Source organism: Rhodnius prolixus, unplaced genomic scaffold (genome assembly GCF_049639745.1).
Source record: "Rhodnius prolixus isolate KJV_2025 unplaced genomic scaffold, Rpr scaffold_1, whole genome shotgun sequence".
NCBI lineage: Eukaryota > Metazoa > Arthropoda > Insecta > Hemiptera > Reduviidae > Rhodnius > Rhodnius prolixus.
In genome coordinates, this window is record NW_027411581.1 from 62,782,590 (window position 1) to 62,801,088 (window position 18,499).

At 35.8% G+C, this 18,499-nt stretch overlaps 1 protein-coding gene and 1 long non-coding RNA gene across 2 annotated transcripts in view; one reads left to right on the forward strand and one right to left on the reverse strand.

Annotated features, from left to right (window-relative positions):
• Positions 1-18,499, forward strand: part of LOC141446080 (protein APCDD1-like) — a 460,040-nt gene that overhangs the window by 87,743 nt on the left and 353,798 nt on the right. The window lies entirely within an intron of this gene.
• LOC141446086 (uncharacterized) overlaps positions 11,458-18,499 on the reverse strand; it is a 49,595-nt gene continuing 42,553 nt past the window's right edge. Inside the window, exon 2 of the long non-coding RNA XR_012453476.1 lies at positions 11,458-12,002. This is a non-coding gene — a long non-coding RNA (uncharacterized lncRNA). The remainder of the gene's footprint in view (positions 12,003-18,499) is intronic.

Genomic DNA, 18,499 nt, shown 5'->3' on the forward strand with positions numbered 1-18,499 from the left:
GTAGACCGCGTTCAGTTTGATAGAGATGATGCAACATTGTGTAATACTAGACTAGACCGCCTGACCGCCTCGGTCGGAGATCGTTGCCCGCCGCGACAGACCGCTTTCTGTGTGCCGAAGGCCTCAGGCTGTAGTGCCTATATACAGGGTGTACCAAGCTATATGGATAACGACTTTTACTCGGAAACTAAGATAGCTAGAAAAAAAAACTAAAAAATACGTGTCCCATTAGTTTTTTTGTTAGGAATCCAAATTTACTTTGTAAATTTTTTCGGTGCTTCCAGAAGCGAGATATAGGCACCAACTTCATTTTTCCAAACGGGGAGGTGGGGTTTTTATTTCAGAAATAGATTCCTCTATTTTTTTTAAAGAAAAATTTACTAGAACGGTTTTTTTCTGTGAGCGATATTTCAGAAGTTATGAATGAAAACATGATTCTTATAAGAAATTTCAAAATGATAATATTATAACGGTTTTTTTTTATTGAATATGAAAAAAAGTATTAATATTATTCCTCATTAATATTACAGATCATGCTCGAACTGGCCTCCACCATGGAGATGCATAGACATGCTCAATTGTCCCTTACTGCCAAAGAAATAGATTCGGTTTTAACCGAGTTACAGGCATCTATTATTCTCTGCTTTAGTTCATCTACAGATGCAATTCCGGCTTGATTCTGATACACCTAGATTTAGAAATGCTTTTAGGTAAGCAGAAATAAGAAACGAAAGAAAAAAGTTATGAATAATCGCCTTGTTTTTCGGGTATCCCCAAAGGAAATAGTCCAAAGGTGTCAAACCGGTGAACGAGGTGGCCACTGAATAGCCCCCGTGTCGATATAACACCATCAGGCATGTAAAGAGATATCTCGATAGGAAATTTGATGGGCGTGTTAGATCGATACGGGGCCCATATTCAATTTGGATTCCTAACAAAAAACTAAGGGAACACGTATTTTTTAGTTTTTTTTCTAGCTATCTTAGTTTCCGAGAAAAAGTCGTTTTCCTTATAGCTTGGGACACCCTGTATCCATATAGCTTGGGACACCCTGTATACGTACACTCCATAACTATTTATGGATGAAATAATTGTTTTATTTAATAGAGAAGAGGAAAACACTTTAGTCTTTTTGTAAAGCTGAGTTGGAAACTGCCCTGAGACCCTGTTGGTGAAGGATATTCTTAGCATTGACTCATCATCATCGCTTCGGAAATTCAAGCGAAAATCATTTCCATCCTGACTTTACAAACAACATTATTCGCTTAATGCTTTTTTTAAGTTTTCTGCTGACTCCTTGAGACCTCCTGCAAAAACAGAGCTAGCCTAAAGAGGTTTTTCTTTTTTTTTTAATTCTCATTTCTTTTTTATATGTCAACCCAAAAGTTTGGACAATTTCTTCTTGGGTAGAACTTCAAATACCTTAGGCGTTTTATACTAAGGCTTGACTATTTGCTAAGGTTTGGTATTCCTGCAAAATAATGCAAAAACTGCAAATCAGTAGCAATCCTGCGTTACGACAGAGATGAATGGCTCCGTCTTCTAAAGACAGATCAAGTTCATTTAGCTGTGTGACCCTTAAAAGGAATTTAATCTATAATGCCTAATGACATTAATCTGCCTCTCAGAAATTCTTGTTGAAAATGAATACTAGCTGATTAAATACAACCGGCGATCAATTTCCTTAGTCTGCAAATATTTTTCTCAACATCTTTTGATTCCTTTCCAGTTAAGAAGCTTTAGAGCCAAACGTCTAATAAATAATTTTATTTTGTGAGGGAAGAAATAATTTTTATTAAACAGTTCAATAATTTTATCTAAGTTGAGCAGTTAGGGGGGGTCATAAAATATTTGTTGCCACAATCTTTGCCACACCTGTTGCTGCTCAGTAAAAATTATACTGTTTTTAAAAGAAAGACCCAATCTTTCTACTGCATTAAACTAAACTACTCACCGGCTCTCTAGAAGCGGCGAATAGAATAAAAAAGGTGACTTGGAATCATTTGTCTCCTCTTTCTTCTTTTCAAAACTTAGTTTTATTTCTTCCTGGGCATATAACTGGTTCTAATCCAGTACCACGGCCGTTGGTCGGTATAAGGGTTGATCGTCAAAAAAGTGCATGAAAAAGCTGTAACATTATGGAACACCCAACTTTAACAATTTTTTTTTTGTCTCTTTTTCTATAAAATATAAAATCCCAAATTTTGTTTTTAAAATCAATCTTAAATTTTTAGCAACAATTTAAGATTGATTAGATTTCGAGGGGAATCGATTGTTATTCTTGTTACTTTTTTTTTTTCTTATTGTAAATAACGTGGCGCCTAAACGCAGGAATCGATTTTCATGGATGAAATGTCATTCGATTCGAAATTCTGGGTAGATGTACTTTTGTTTGGGAGTTTCGACGTTGGCATCCTATGGAAAAACAGTTGGCTTCTCCACACATCTGAAGCGTCTCTAAAATTATTATTAATAATTATTTTGACAAAAAAATTTAAATCCAAATTATTTGTTATGAAGATATTAATTAATACATACACTACATATTCTTGTGCAATGCCCATTTTACAAAGCCCTTAGAGAATAGTACTATTCTGATAATGTAGGGGAGTTAATATTGAAAAATTCTTGAATCCAGACACTGTCAATTTGGCTTATATTCTATACAAATAAGTAACATACATTTTGAAACTAAGACATTTTCTCTCAATATACGAGTAAGTATGAATAGTTTTATATAAACTTATATATAAGTTTGATTTGCATAAAGTAATTCATTTATTTAATCTGTATTTGTAATTATTAATTTTTGGGTTGTTTATAATCTGTATCTTAACACCGCCATGCTTCTTTGTATGGGGTCTACCTCTATTTGAATTGAACATACACTATTATAAAGTCACAAATACTTATTTTTTTAAACTATACATGAAATTAAATTGTACAAGTTTAAATGATTGTACAAATAATTATTGTCAGTTAGCAACCGTAAATAAACATTTGAATGTCAGGATTCAAGAAGGTATATCCTCCTCCAGGACCTGATAATTTGCATAGGTGCTCTTCCATGGGTAATTGCATTACAGTCAGACAAGAGATTAGATTATCGGGGTGGGACCTATGCCCCACGGCACCGCAGCCAAAAGAGGCTGTTTGTGCCTTCCCCCCTTTTTGGATCTAGTAGAAGAAACCTCCCCTACTAAAGAGGTGGAGGACTTTCCCTACTAGTTCTTTTTTGCGCTATTATCTCCTTTGGTCTCAAAGAGCTAAAGGTTTCATAGCGCAACCGCTCGCTATGCAACGCTATCGAACAACAAAGTGAGAGGCCGTTTCCTCCTCTTACTGACACAATCTGCCGACACCGGTTCCGAGCTTGACAAGCCCTACCTTGTAAGGTGCTTTCTGAACCTGCCGTGCTCCGTGTGTAGGCCTGTAATCAGAGTAATCTTGATTTCTGACCAAGTCCAGAGTCTATTTGGTTCTTTGTTTACACAGCAAGGGCATAAATACTCTTGGCGTCAGACAGTTAGACAAAGATGTATTGCAATTTCCACCTGCATTTTCCAAGGGATCTTGCAGCTGCAATCTCGTATATCGACAATCCACCATAATGTGAACCAGTCAGCTTATCTTACCTAGTAACTTAAATGTGGGTTCTTTTTCCTCTTAGATTTCCCTAGGAAGTGCTAGGCAGAGAAATCTTCCAGGATTACCCTTAAAATTATTAAAAACATTAATCTCCTATAAGTTATTGTAAGGGAATGCGAATTAACCCGTTTTAAGGGAGGAATTTTGGCAATTTTTTTTCTCCGTTTATGGTCCATAGTTGTTTTGAAAGGACCAAATAGATCATTTCTGATCCTCAGTCGGTTTGAATGGGAATAATGGAACATCATTTTCAGCTGGTAGATTACTGAGATTTATAAATGAACGTTGGAAGGCCATTTGGGTTGATTTCATTCAGTTGTGTTTAATGTTCGGTCCAGGTGTATGCATCCAACAGCCGTATAAATCTCTTCTTCAAAATGCTCATCATTTCTACCGCCATTTCTCTCCCCAACAGCTTTGCATTTGGTACTTTATTTGTTTATAAAATAGAATTTGTTGACCATTTTAGGCAATTTTTTGTGTAGTTGTTGTTGTGGTTGTTTATTTTTCTTTCTCTTTTCTGACATTTTCTCCTCCTGCGTCTCCATGTTGGATTTTCTTCTCTTCCAACTTCTTGTAGCTACCCGGGAGCTCCTACAAAGAAAGGGCTGCTAGCACAATCACTTTCTCCTACGAAATTACTTCTCACCATGTGTGTCACATCCTTCAACTTCTAGTAACAGTCTGAGTGTTAGGCGTTCAGCAGAACGAGTCCCTTGCATAGCTACATACATTTTATTTGCTTGAAAAATTTCAATAGTAAAGCATGTGTGAGCTACGGCCCCCGCATTTGGTTAAGTGTATCCAGGCTCTACAAAGGAATACCTAAAAAAGAGAGTGGAATCAGTAATTGGGATAACCATTTACCGTCGCCAGTGTATCCCGATCCCTAAATTTTGGACGCCTACCTAGTATATACAGGTAGTCCCCGACTTACGTCGTTGATCCGTTTCTATGTGGTGTAGTCGGAACAAACGTAAACTGTACCATATACAGTACAGTACTGTATTACCCTACATAATTATTAAAAAAAAACACATAAAATACTGTACAGTACGTGTAATAATGAAATGAAACAGTAATAAAGAAAAATAGTGAACTGTAATAAAAATTTCATACTACTTTACAGTACTGCACACCAAAACACGTACAGTAAGTTCGCATATAAAAAAAATTATATATTTAGCGGCGACAAGAAAGGAAAAGATTATCGCGAAATAACGCGTAGTGCGAGAAAAGGAAAAATGAGAAAGAGACAAAAACAGAAAAAGGTGAGAGGGAAAACCGTCAAACGGCTCCGCCAAGAGGGGACGACACGCGCCTTAACATTGACAAATCTTGTTTTTTTTTTAAATAAATAAATAAATTAGGGTTAGGAGACAGACTGAGCAGGGTAATTTAGGGAGAGAAGATTTGAAGAGAATGAGTTGTTGGAGGAAATAAAAATGGGAATTAAAGTTACCCAGAGTTCAACGCAGCATCCTGTGAGACAAGCTTTATCCAGTTTTACTACATCTGTATATTGTATTCTGGCTTTTAACAGCATCTTCCTTTCCAAGATTATATTTTCAACGGCTAATTAAAAAATAAGGTTTTTATTTTTATGAACTAGCTTTTGTGTTTGTCTCTTTTTTAAATGGTAACATTAACGGTGGTGCTTCTTACTGCATCTTGCATAGAATATCTTTCAAGAAAGAAGAAAAACTACGTTGCGTCTAAAGTTAAACTGTCAAACTAAGAGCGGAAGAAGCAGGTTGTCTTGTGCCGGAACTAAGGAAGTATGGTGTTATTAAAGGAATAACTTAGTTACCTAAAGTCCTGAAGGAAAATGTTTCAAACCTGGAAGGCTCCATTTAAGGAAGGCTCTTTTAAACATCCCCATTTTGCCATAAAGAGGGAGACACTGAAATTGACGTATTTAATTAGCAGTGGGGGGGAATTAGTACATCATGTCATGACGTATTTTCTACCCCGATTTTATTTATATTTACCCAGCGCAACTATTTACTCACATGGCATTACCACTTATGGTTTCTACAGACTTTTGTAGGCCATTTTTTTGGCTTTTTTTTTACATGACTTATGCAATATACCAATCACTTTTGACACTCTACAGGGTGAACCAGTAAGTATTGTCCACAGGCCTACTGTGTGTGTGTAGTGCATCTAAAGTGGAGTTCAATGACGTATTAGCCAACTTGTTTAAAATATATCCTAACATTTTCTTAAATATTTCAGAGAGAGAGTGACCAGAAATAAATGTTTAAAGTGCAATTTGTAACCTTTGACTTTCTTATTTTAAGACAATCTACTTTAAAATTGAATTCTGGTTAATCTAAAATTAAATAAACAACTTGATAACTAACACTCTTGAGTGCTCGTAAACACGTTTTCATACTCTTCTTCCGCTCTAACAATAATTCTCCTTTTCCTGCCTATCAACATCTGTTATCACCCCATAGTTGAGTCAAAGTTGTCAAGATTTAACGATTGGATTCTTGCTTTGTATAACCAACTAATTAAATTTTATCATAATGGCCATTTTGTTCTTGTTTTTTTTTTTTTAATTTCATTTTATTTATACTAATCTCTTTTATTATTATATAAGTTGTGGGTGTAACATTAAAAGTTGTGGTAGAGAGTCTCTGTAAAGTCCCAACAGGCAGCTGGGAGTCACTTTTCACATCGCTGTCTAAGCTTTTTACAATGGAGATTTTATCTGTAAAAATGGGATATTATTAATGAATATGGTTTTGAGATAAAGTCCATGTACATTATGCATTATATATTTTAAATTTTGTAGCCTTGGCTTCTGCTATACAACCAGCAAACGATCCGGTAGGACAGTTGTATAAGGGTTGATCGTTAAAAACTGCACGAAAAAGAGTAACGTTGAAAAACACCCAACTTTGACAATTTTTTTCTCTTTTTCTATAAAAGATAAAATACCCAAATTTTCTTTATAATATAGGGCAAATCCTTCTTTATTACAGTAATTTGTTTCTTATAAGACAGATCTGATAAATTTCGAGAAAAAAGTTGCCGAAACTAGGAAAAAACGGCATTTTCAGAACATGTTCTTGTTTTTGTTCTTGTTACCTTTTTTTTTTTTGTAAACAACGTAGCGCCTAAACACGTGAACCGATTTTCATGAATGAGGTGTTGTTCGATTAGGAATTTTATGTAGATGTGCCTTTTGGGGGTCTCGATGCTATACTTTGAATGTGAGAGGAGTTAGCCACATTTATTGTAAGGCCCCCTCCAAAATTATTATTACTAATTACTCTGTAAATCTTGGCCCGATTTTGATAAAATTTGGCAGGATGATAGGGTTAGGGCTTCCCTACGTAACAATAAAACGACGATCTGCTCTTACACTTGTTAAGGGAAAGTATAGCAATCGTTTCAATTAACTGTTTTATATTTATACAGAATCACTTCTTCTTTTAATTCATTAATTTTAAAGTAACGTTTAATCATTAAAAATTCGTGAGGTCGTTAAAATTTTTATAACATCTTTGACATTTTTTTTTTTTTTTTTTATTGAGAAGACCCAAACTAAGGGAAAGAGTTATTGCCGGTAGGGGGTTGTTACGATAGAGATTAGGGATGGTACTAGCAAAGGTTTTTAGGGCAGTCGGGATGCCCTAGTAAGGAATATCTTAGAGGTAACCTTATCAAACGTTGCACTAAGGGTTTGCCGAGAAATAAGATACCACCAGACTGGTCGAATGATATTACATTTATATACAGAAATGAATTGAATAAAATTTGTGCAGAGAATAAAATATATATATAATATATATTTACGTTTTACATAGTTTTATATTGCTTTACTGGTACGATACAGTGTGCAGAGGTGTATCGATCTTTTACGATTTCCAATATTGAAATCTACATTTACGTGAATTCTCCAAATGTTTAGATAGAGCGCAAAAGTTTCTTTTTAGAAATATTCCACTTCCTGCATAAGCAGTGTGAGCCTATAAACAGGAAACTACACCGGAAATTCTAATTTTATTTTTCCAATCATGAAATGTTAAACAAGGAAGTACTTTTTTCGTCTTCCTTTTTCAATTAAATTTCTCTTTAGAAAGGCAAAAAGTAGGTCTAAATATAAAACTGAAGCTCGGGAGGCAATTTAGGAATAATAAAAATGAGGAGGAAATCTAAAATATTTATCTGGGACTTTTTTTTTTTGTGGCCCAGAATGCTGTCCAGGATCGCAAAGTACGTGGAGAAGGGAGTCAATGCCCTTAGATGTTGATGTAGCATAATTAAACAGCAAACTAATGTGAAACATAAAATTTCATAGTTTTTCTCAACTTTCAAAAGAACATTGAACTAGCTTTATTGGATTTAGCCTACCCCCTCCCCCCCGTAGGAGGTTAAATCCCCATTTTAAGAAGTAATAATAAAGATAATACTGCAGAAAGTTAAGCCCAAAAGAAAGAGTAGAATTCAAGTAAATAAATTTAAAAACAAAAAGCGTGGAGTACAAAGAATGTTATCTGGGTCGCCGAGGACATAAGGTCTGTTAAGTAAGTCCATTAAGTAAGCAGGTTTGGCGAATATAAAGCACGAGCTTACAAGAGGAAATAGCTTACGATTCTTGGAGATAATGTTGGAGATGCTTTTATTTTTCTAAAAAGTTCATAAAAAAAATATAAACGCTCGACAAACGCTCAAAACTCTCACTACAGAACAAACGACGACTCTATACAGCCCTTCTCACACCAATATGGACTTACGGACTCGAACTTTACGGTACAGCTAAAAAATCCAACCTCAATAGACTACAAACACTGCAATCCAAAATACTCCGCCGCATACTAGACGCTCCATTCTATGTAAGCAACCACACTATACATACAGATCTCCAAATTCCACTTATCTCCGAACTTGCCAAAATTCGATACAAAAATTTTCACCAAAAACTCTCACTGCATCCCAACCCTTTAGCTGCAAACCTGTCTACAACTACGCTACCCTCCAATCCTCGAAGACGGCTGAGGCGCCGTTGGCCCCGTGACCAACTGGGTGACTAACGGCGGCCATCAATGGATGACCGTCATTCACGTCTGCCACGCTGTTCACATACTACATTCATCGCATTTACCTATTGTACCTGTAGGTACAGGTGTAAATTTCATTAAAAGGATAATAAAAAAAAAAAAAAGCTTAACTCATACGACTGATAATTCAAGCTTAAGTTCCCTTAGATCCTGAATGAGATCTCTGAATTCTCCGAGAAAAATTCGAGTTCAATTAATAGAGCTCAATTCGGAGTATCCATGGCCACACAGACCGATTTGTTGAAAACTACTTTTCACAATCAGGATTCAAACACAGAATCAAAAATCTGCACAATTACAATTCTTTCTCTAACCGTAGTAGTAGATCAGGAGAAAATAATTGATCAGGGTCATTTTAAGATAAAACGGCCAAATTGATACAAATAGCTATCAATTAAACTATGCCAAAGCTGTGACGTAGAATCTTCTAAGTGTAGTTCCGGTAGAGCTTAGCCTTAGTAATCAGGACAACAGATGTTAGGGAAGACCATTAGCTCCTACCAGGCCAACAGATTGATTACTGATTAAACTTGTGCGCTGAATTTCATCCTGGTTAAATGATTAGCGTTTTAAACCTTGTTTAAATTAATACCGTACGATTCTGTTCGGGACTGATTGCCTCAGCGCTCTGATAATTGGGTATAAAAGTTAATGGCTCCTTTTGTAATCAAATTAAATTAAATTTAAATCATTAAAACCTAACTTACAAATTTCTCGGGAACTTATTTTTTGTCTATGTTAATCACCTAACTAGATAGATTTATAGTCTCCTTAAAATGTTGGGAGAAAGAAAAAAATGACCAATCTTCATTGGACGTTCCACTTTTGCAGAAAGTGCCTCAAAGTTAAAGGTCGTTCCACTTTTGCAGAATGTGCCTCAATGTTAAAAGGTCGTTCCACTTTTGCAGAAAGTGCCTCAAAGTTAAAGGTCGTTCCACTTTAGCAGAATATGCCTCGAAAGTTAAAGGACATTCCACTTTGCAGAAAGCGCCTCAAAGTTAAACGACGAAATGTGCCTAAAAGTTAAAAGACGTTCTACTTTTGTAGAATATGCCTCGAAAGTTAAAGAACGTTCCACTTTGCAGAAAGCGCCTCAAAGTTAATGAACGTGTTTTCAGACCTGTTAACATCTGTTTTGCTTTACAACTTAGTCCAGCTGAGATTAAATTTTGTTACAAAACTTTTTTTGTTGTTTTTCTATTGTGAGGAACTTATTGTTCATGATATTAGATATTGTTTTGTTCTTTTTGTTCTCTGTAAACAAATTATTTGCTGTTGAAAATATTAGTTTAAGCTTTCAAATATTTATTTCTTCAGTTTTCCCGACAAACAGTTGTTGCTTATTTTTTTTGTTTACAATGAAGAAAACTGGTCCACCACAAGTCTCATTCAAAAGAAAATCTATTTCCCTAACACTTTTTGTTGTTGTTGTTCTTCGAGAATAACAAGAAAGAGAACAATTTTTCCGCCGCTCAAAGTTTTCTAGTGGATAAAGGAAATGATAAACAAGTTGAAAAAACATATCACGTACAATTGTGGTATCATGTCCAAATGTACGTAGTTGTACCCAATTTACATACAACTCCATTTCTGTTGAGTAGTGGACATGATATAAACCCAAGTAACTCGAAGGATAACTTCAATTAGGTTGCATAATCGTTCAGTGTTAAGGCTGTTTTTGTTGCTGTTATCTTGTAATGATTTATTATTTTCAATAAGTTTTCAATAAAATGAACTCTTTCAAGTTATAATTTGTTTTAAGGTATTATAGGAATTATATTTAGTATTTTTTACCGAATTATGGGAAATTTAGTCAACATAAAGATTGTGTAGAGTCCATCTTTGAACGATCTAAAGTTAAACGGCCAACAATTTGGCGTTTGAATACAAAATATAGCAAATCTGTAACCGTGTTACCGCAGAAAATCTTTTTTTGTTACAGCGCCATTTTCCTGTACTTACCAATTCTCAGAAGTTTTTTTTGATCTCGTATTTCACCAGATCTAATGATCGTCTTGCTCACTACTCTGGCCGCAATTTCTTCTTCTTCTTCTTCTTGAGAACTGGAGTAATTTCACGCCCACGCTTTTAAAAATATTTGCGCGCCAACATCTCATCTATTCTGATGTTGATGTGGTTGTCCTCTGTTCACGTACACGGGAAGATGGATATTTTTTTTTGCGGTCGCAAATAAAATAAAATTTAGCTCCAACATAAAACTATTTCCGCTGATTATGTCCTCAATTTGAGAACCTATTTCGAGAAAAAGTTTAAAAGATGCAAGTTCGGTCTTCGTTTCCCATATGTTCTTCTGCCGAGGATGATGCTTAAGTGTTTCTAATTGAGCGTCCAAATTATTACAATTCTCTTTATGTGCTTACAACTTTGAACACTTACCTCCTTAAAATTTCTTACCTTAAGTAGGGATATGAAAATCAATCTTTACTATATTACTTTCTTCAGAGATCTCAAAACTAGGACAAAGAACGTTTTAGAAGAACCAAAAGCTTGATACATCGATGAATTCTAGTGTGAACTTCCGTTTGCACCAGTACACTTTGCATTTATACAATTGTGTGGTTTGAGTTTGAAGTAGTATTTTACTAAAATATGATTACCATTTTATGTACTTTTATTATAGAAATCGTCAACGATCGTCAACAACGTCAACGTCAACGTGAGTGTACAGATTTTGTAGGCTGTGAAGAAAACACATTATTTTACAATAAATGCCATTAAACTGTGATTGAAAATTAATTGAAAAATTTTAAAAACAAACGAAGTGTTTAGGAAATTAACAAAAAGGTTTTCTTTTAGTAATTGGGTGTCACAAAGGGAAATTCAGAAAATAACGATGTTCTCTCTCTCTCTCTCACTGATTGGAAAAATGCTCGAATTTCTTTTATTTTTCTTCGGTTATCTGCGTCCTGTTTTGCTTTTGATTGACAGGTGGCATCTTTCACTATTCCTTACGATCGAATGAATTAGTACTTCTTCTTCTTCTGTACATACACTCCAAGAAGGACCTCGACTTTCTCAACTACCTTTTTCCACTCTTCTTTATCCTTAGCCAACCCTCCTGTCCAGCATTTTATACCCCCCCCCCCCCACAGTTCATTTAAATCCTTTTTTCCATATCATTGAAATCATCTCAAGCGTGATCCTGCCACTTCCTTCTCTTTTCCAGGAACTGGGTGGTCCAATAAACCACTTACAACGTCAGAGGATTACTTCCGTTTGTAATATTGTGAACTTCTATCAATATACTTCCTCTTTTTCCTGAAATGAAGTGAAAGCGATAAGGTCTCTAGGTTTCGAGCTAATTTCAGAGAGAAAATATTCATGAAATAAGGGCGCCACGGTAGCCGAGAGGTAAAGATACTAGACCCTATTTAATGGTTAATATGAGAACTTTATAGTAAAAAGTTAGACGGTTATAGGCTAGGCCAGCAATGCTAAGATGTATTGTTGGTTTAGTGGGTTCGATTCCTCTGGTCTACGCCTTGGGATTTTATTTAATGGTTAATATGAGTTTATAGTAAAGAATGTTATGCAGTTATAGGCTAGACCCGCAATGCTAAGATGTATTGTTGGTTTTGTGGGTTCGATTGCCGGTCTCTAGGCCTTGGATTTTATTTAATAGTTTAATTGATTTTATTGAGAAATTCACAGTAAAGTATGTTTGTTAGTCGCCTCCGTCCACGACACCTAATTTGGTAGTTGGACGTTAAGCCTCGCCTGAAAAAAATAGGCAATTACTTTACTTTTTTTTCATGAAATAGAGGTTGACCGGATGTAAGCCTTTTCAGTGACTACATTATGATTAAAATAATATTTTAGACAATGATTATTTTTTTTGAAGAATAATTGAATTACTGGAGATTTGTCCAAAGAGTTTTTCATGAGGTTTTTTTTTTTAAAATTCATTTCACTGGAGAAAGGAGAAAAACAAGTGAAGAGGACATATTCAGGAATGAATTAATATAAATTGGGTAAAATTTGATTGAAATAATTTTTGAAGAGATTTTATAACCTGCACAAAGGATAACCCTTTTACAGTCTAACGAACAATGCGTTTATTGTTTCTGTATAACAGAAGGTCAGGGAATTCTAACCGCCAATTGTTCCATTATTTTGTCCACTCTCCATATATTATTAAAATAAACTTCGAAATTTCATAATTTAGGATATTAAATTACGCCTAATTCCATATAACGTGAAATAAATTGTATATTACAAATATCAACCAGGTTTACATTACGTATGTTCAAAACAAAGGTTTTGTGTAAAATAATTGATATTGTCTAATATTCTGGGAAATCTGGAAAACTTAATTTGAAAGATAAATTATTATGTTAAAATTTATTTATTATTGTACTATGCGTACTAGTAAATATTGGGGCGAGTGTGTTGGTCTAGTGGTCAAGAGCATGGCTTCGAATGTGGGAGATCGCCAGATCGAATCCCATGTATGACTAATTTTTATTTGTCAGAAAAAATTGTTTGTAGTAAAGTATGAGCTTCTCTGCCCCCGTCCACGACACCTAATTGCTAGTTGGCCGTTCAGCCCCGCTTGAAAAAATAGGCAATTACTTTACTAGCAAATATAATTCTGTTTTAGAATAAATTAATATCTAAATAGTAAAAAAACAATTTCAAATAATTATCAGTTAAATTGGTCCAGATACGTCACGGTAGCTGAGCGGTTAGAGGCGAGACCTGTAAAGCTAAGATGTATTATGAATATGTAAATTTCGTGACCGTAAATTGTTAAACTAAGGATTCAAGATTGGCGAGGAATCGGTCAAATAAAAAACAAACTCGTCATTTTGCCAAATATATTGTCCTCTTCAGGGCGTGGCCATGCGGGTTGGTTGAGTTACAGAAACATTGTAACTCTGACAGTTTTTTGCTCTTATAGTTTCTGTAACTCAACCAACCCGCATAGCCACGCCCTGAAGAAGACAATTTACGAGTATTTGTCGAAACGTTGGCAAAAAGACGAATTTGTTTTTTTATTTGACCGATTCCTCGCCAATCTTGAATCCTTAGTCTAAGATGTATTGTTGGTTTAGTGGGTTCGATACTTAGGCCTTGGATTTTATTTAATGGTTAATAAAAGAAATTTACAGTAAAGTATGTTTGCTAGTCGCCTCCGTCCACAGTTATGATATTTGAAAGAGAGAAGAGCTTTTTAAAAAAAATTTATTTAACAGCAAAATTAGATGTTAACAGCTCGGAGGGTTTGACAAGAATACAATTGCAGGAGAGCGTGTAAAAATATTAAGAGAACATCAGAACATGAGCATAAGAGCATAAGAGCATAAGAGAGTAATGTGGGAAAACTAAGTGTATATATTAATGTGATTCTGCGGAGTCAGCTCGAGGTGTCGGGCTCCTGTGAACATTGCTGTAACTCACGACACCTAATTTGTGGTAGTTGGACGTAAAGCCAGCCTAAAAAAAAACAGGCAATTACTACGTACTACTACTGTACGTAGAAACTTGTTGTAGGAGTTTTCTAAGAATATTTAAAGAAAGGCAATTTATGGCAGTGGTTGAGGTTTCCCTTTTTGCTGGCTCACTAAATCCTCTTTGAACTTCCCGGAAACGATTGCGTGAATAGTTTCATCACTAGAGGATCTGCAGGATCTCATCTGGCGCTAAAGGGGAACACAATAGATCCTGATTTTCCCGGAGAAAAACACTCTAATCAAAATAGGTGCTTAAAAATAAAGGTATGTAAAACGCGGGATAATGCGATTTGTGGTATTGCTAAACTCATGCTCATTTTTTTTTTGAGATAAATAACGCCCACATTTAAATCTACATCCAGCTTGTACCCAATAAATATAAAACAGTCCCCCTCCTATTTTGGACCCTCATATTTATGTATTGCTATTCATGAGATAAAACAAACACCGCAAAACTCAGTTCTGTGGCTTTACTTTACCGTAAAGTAAAGCCTCCTTCGTCTTTTTTTCTTTACTTCAGTTCTAGTTCCTCCACAACTTTTTCTCCACAGCACAAGTTTGGAATTTATTCCATTATTAAACAAGAAAAAACATGCTTTCCTGAATTTTTGCTCGTCAGGATTAGAAAATTTCTATTTAAAAATTATTCAACGAAAATTTAAATTATATTTTTATACTTTCTTTCTCTCTCTCTCTAGATAAGGAAGTCATTGCAATCAGGTCAAATACACTGTTTCAAGTATTCATCGGAAAACCCGTTTATCGATTTGGGTTTGGCTAAGTAAATAGGCGTAATAGAAATTATGGTGGGGAAAAAGATTAGCTGAATGGTTAGCGAATGTGTTGGTCTAGTGGTCAAGAGCTTGGCTTTGTGAGTGGGAGATCGCCGGATCGAATCCCCTGTGTATGGACTACTTTTTATTTGTCAGAAAAAAATTGTATATAGTAAAGTATGTGATTATACCACGTCCACGACACCTAATTGGTAGTTGGACGTTAAGCCCCGCCTGATAAGGAAAATAGGCGATTACTTTACTTAACATTTACTCATGGGTTCGAACCCCGCTGCTGACCCTTAGATTTTTTTTTTCTTCCTAGGAGCTTCTTACAGCTCACTGTCCGGTGATGGACAGTGTTGTCTGTAACAAAAGAACACATTCTAGAGGCCGGCAGTGCACTAAAAAAAAGCTCCAGGCGCCAATAACCTCAGATGTTGACGCTCCTTAAGAACAAACAAACAAACAAAATTGTAATTATCTAAACTTATGGCAGAGAATATTATGGATTTTGCAATAAAAATTTAGCTGCAAATTCTAAATACTATTTCGGAAACAGCCGTCTGAAAGCAGACGTTTAGAACCTATGTGGATGTATCTCAGATAATTATCTTGCACATTATATTCTGTGGTCATTTTCGATCAAGATTTGTCGCGCAGCCAGCCTTAAACTTCTTTGGGGATAGATAAAATGTAAAGCTCCTGAAATTTCGTCCCAGATAAACCCAGATATTGATTTATGGAAATATTATCATCGACTGAGCTATTGAGTAGAAACTGTGTTCTAATTGAAGTTGCAACCCACTGACGGCACAAATGATTGTATAAAAAAAGAGCACCTTTTAGAGCTTTTCGAATAAATTAACTGGATGAAGTTAGACGCAAAGAACTTTTGGGTAATTCAGTACCTGTAAAGGGTTTTATAGTTAGAACTTTTACTTTTTAGATAACTATAAGGGCACCGAAAATTGAGCTTTTTAATGAGAAGAAAGATGCAATTGTAGGCTCTTACAAATGAAGACCTTGAACCATTATAGAACGGTTTACATAATCCTAAATAAAAAGACTCCCTAAAAGGGCAGGCTGTACCATTAGGGTTGATTTCAGCAGCTCCCTTCAGTGGGGGGGGGGGTGTGTGAGACGAAAGACGTCAGAGGTGAAATAATTTCCACCGCCTCCAACTGAGACGCTTCTCAGCCCTCGCTGTCTATAAAAAAAAAAAGAATCCTTCTATATCTGCGTTGACATTACTTCCTCCAACCGCACGGCTTACCTATTTCCTCCCCCCTCCTCCCACCGCTATATTCACTGCCATCTTTTTTTCTATAAACTTTCTGCCATCTCCTTTTCACGCTTATTTTCCCTCGCAATTGAGATTTTTCCCGCCGCATCTTTTACTTATGAACCGCGTAACATCTTCTCAATTTCTTACTTCTCAACGATCCATAAATTTATATTTTTATCGTTTCATTCTTCTTCTTTAAAAGAAGTGGAAGTGGAGCGATGACTTGCAAATTTTTCTTTCTCTATTTTTTTTTTTTTTTTTTTTTTTATCGGGTTATCATGATGTTCAAGAGCTAATATGCCGCTTCTGAACTGGGTCATATTCTCCTGTCCAAGAAATCTCAATGTCTGAGAGGGTTCTATGCAGCGTATACCCTTAACCAGCACCTTTTATTTAAATCTTCCTTAAATAATGACAACGCAGTCAGTTAAAAGGAGTATTGGAGTTTCCTCCATCTTCTTGCAATTCTGCAAGAACCATTACTCATCAGACCCATCTTCTTTAGGGGCTTATAACACCTGGTTACATGTGCTCAAGGAAGTGTGAGTCACAGAATAGTTAATGGCACTCCTACCTAATTCATAACCACATGACTCCTATCGTATCCTAATTCATAACCACATGACTCCTATCGTATCCTAATTCATAACCACATGACTCCTATCGCATCCTAATTCATAACCACATGACTCCTATCGTATCCTAATTCATAACCACATGACTCCTATCGTATTCTAATTCATAACCACAAGACTCCTATCGTATCCTAATTCATAACCACATGACTCCTATCGTATTCTAATTCATAACCACATGACTCCTATCGTATCCTAATTCATAACCACATGACTCCTATCGTATCCTAATTCATAACCACATGACTCCTATCGCATCCTAATTCATAACCACATGACTCCTATCGTATCCTAATTCATAACCACATGACTCCTATCGTATTCTAATTCATAACCACAAGACTCCTATCGTATCCTAATTCATAACCACATGACTCCTATCGTATTCTAATTCATAACCACATGACTCCTATCGTATCCTAATTCATAACCACATGACTCCTATCGTATCCTAATTCATAACCACATGACTCCTATCGCATCCTAATTCATAACCACATGACTCCTATCGTATCCTAATTCATAACCACATGACTCCTATCGTATTCTAATTCATAACCACATGACTCCTATCGTATCCTAATTCATAACCACATGACTCCCATTGTATCTTAATTCATAACCACATGACTCCTATCGCATCCTAATTCATAACCACATGACTCCTATCGTATCCTAATTCATAACCACATGACTCCTATCGTATTCTAATTCATAACCACAAGACTCCTATCGTATCCTAATTCATAACCACATGACTCCTATCGTATCATAATTCATAACACCACAATGTTCTCTTATGTTATTGGTAAGTAGTCCGTTCCTCTTTCAAATATTCCCATACTAACCTGAGAAAGAGAGAAAAAAAAGATCATTCTAACCTTTTCTCACAGTCGGTCCAGCATCCTCCAGTACTAACCAATCAAATGTGACGCTTAAGACGATCTCCTGATTTCCTACCCTTCTATCCCAACTTAGGGACTTCCAGCGCAGGCTGGTAGCTCCCTATGGCTCTCAGTGAAACATACCCATTGAATACATATTGGGCAAGTATCAATGCGCCGTTCTATATACTCGTAGTTTTTACAGATGCGAATACCTAAATAAAAGCTTCGTGGCTTTTTTACTGAAACAAAAAACTTATTTGCTATCAATAAAAAAATCCATAATTCACAACAGCTTTGTAGTTTACAAAATTAATTGACTCATATTGGCGTTAACTAACTGCCACGATAGCCGAGCGGTTAAGAGACTAGACCCGCAATGCTAAGATGTATTGTTGGTTTAGTGGGTTCGACTTCCCTGATCTATGCCTTGGATTTTATTTAATGGTTAATATGAGAAATTTACAGTAAAGTATGTTTGTTAGTCGCCTCCGTCCACGACACCTGATAGTTGGACGTTAAGCCCCGTCTGAAATAATAGGCGATTACTTTACTTTACTTACTTTTAGCTGCTATATCTTGTGCAATGTTTCTCATCTGAAGTCATTTTGGACTGGGATGGACGATTAGATATGAAGACTCGTTGCAAGATCGTTAGGGGGATTAGGAACTGTTGGGCTGGAGCCAGGAAAACCTAGATGAATGGAGAGCATTTCCAGCGG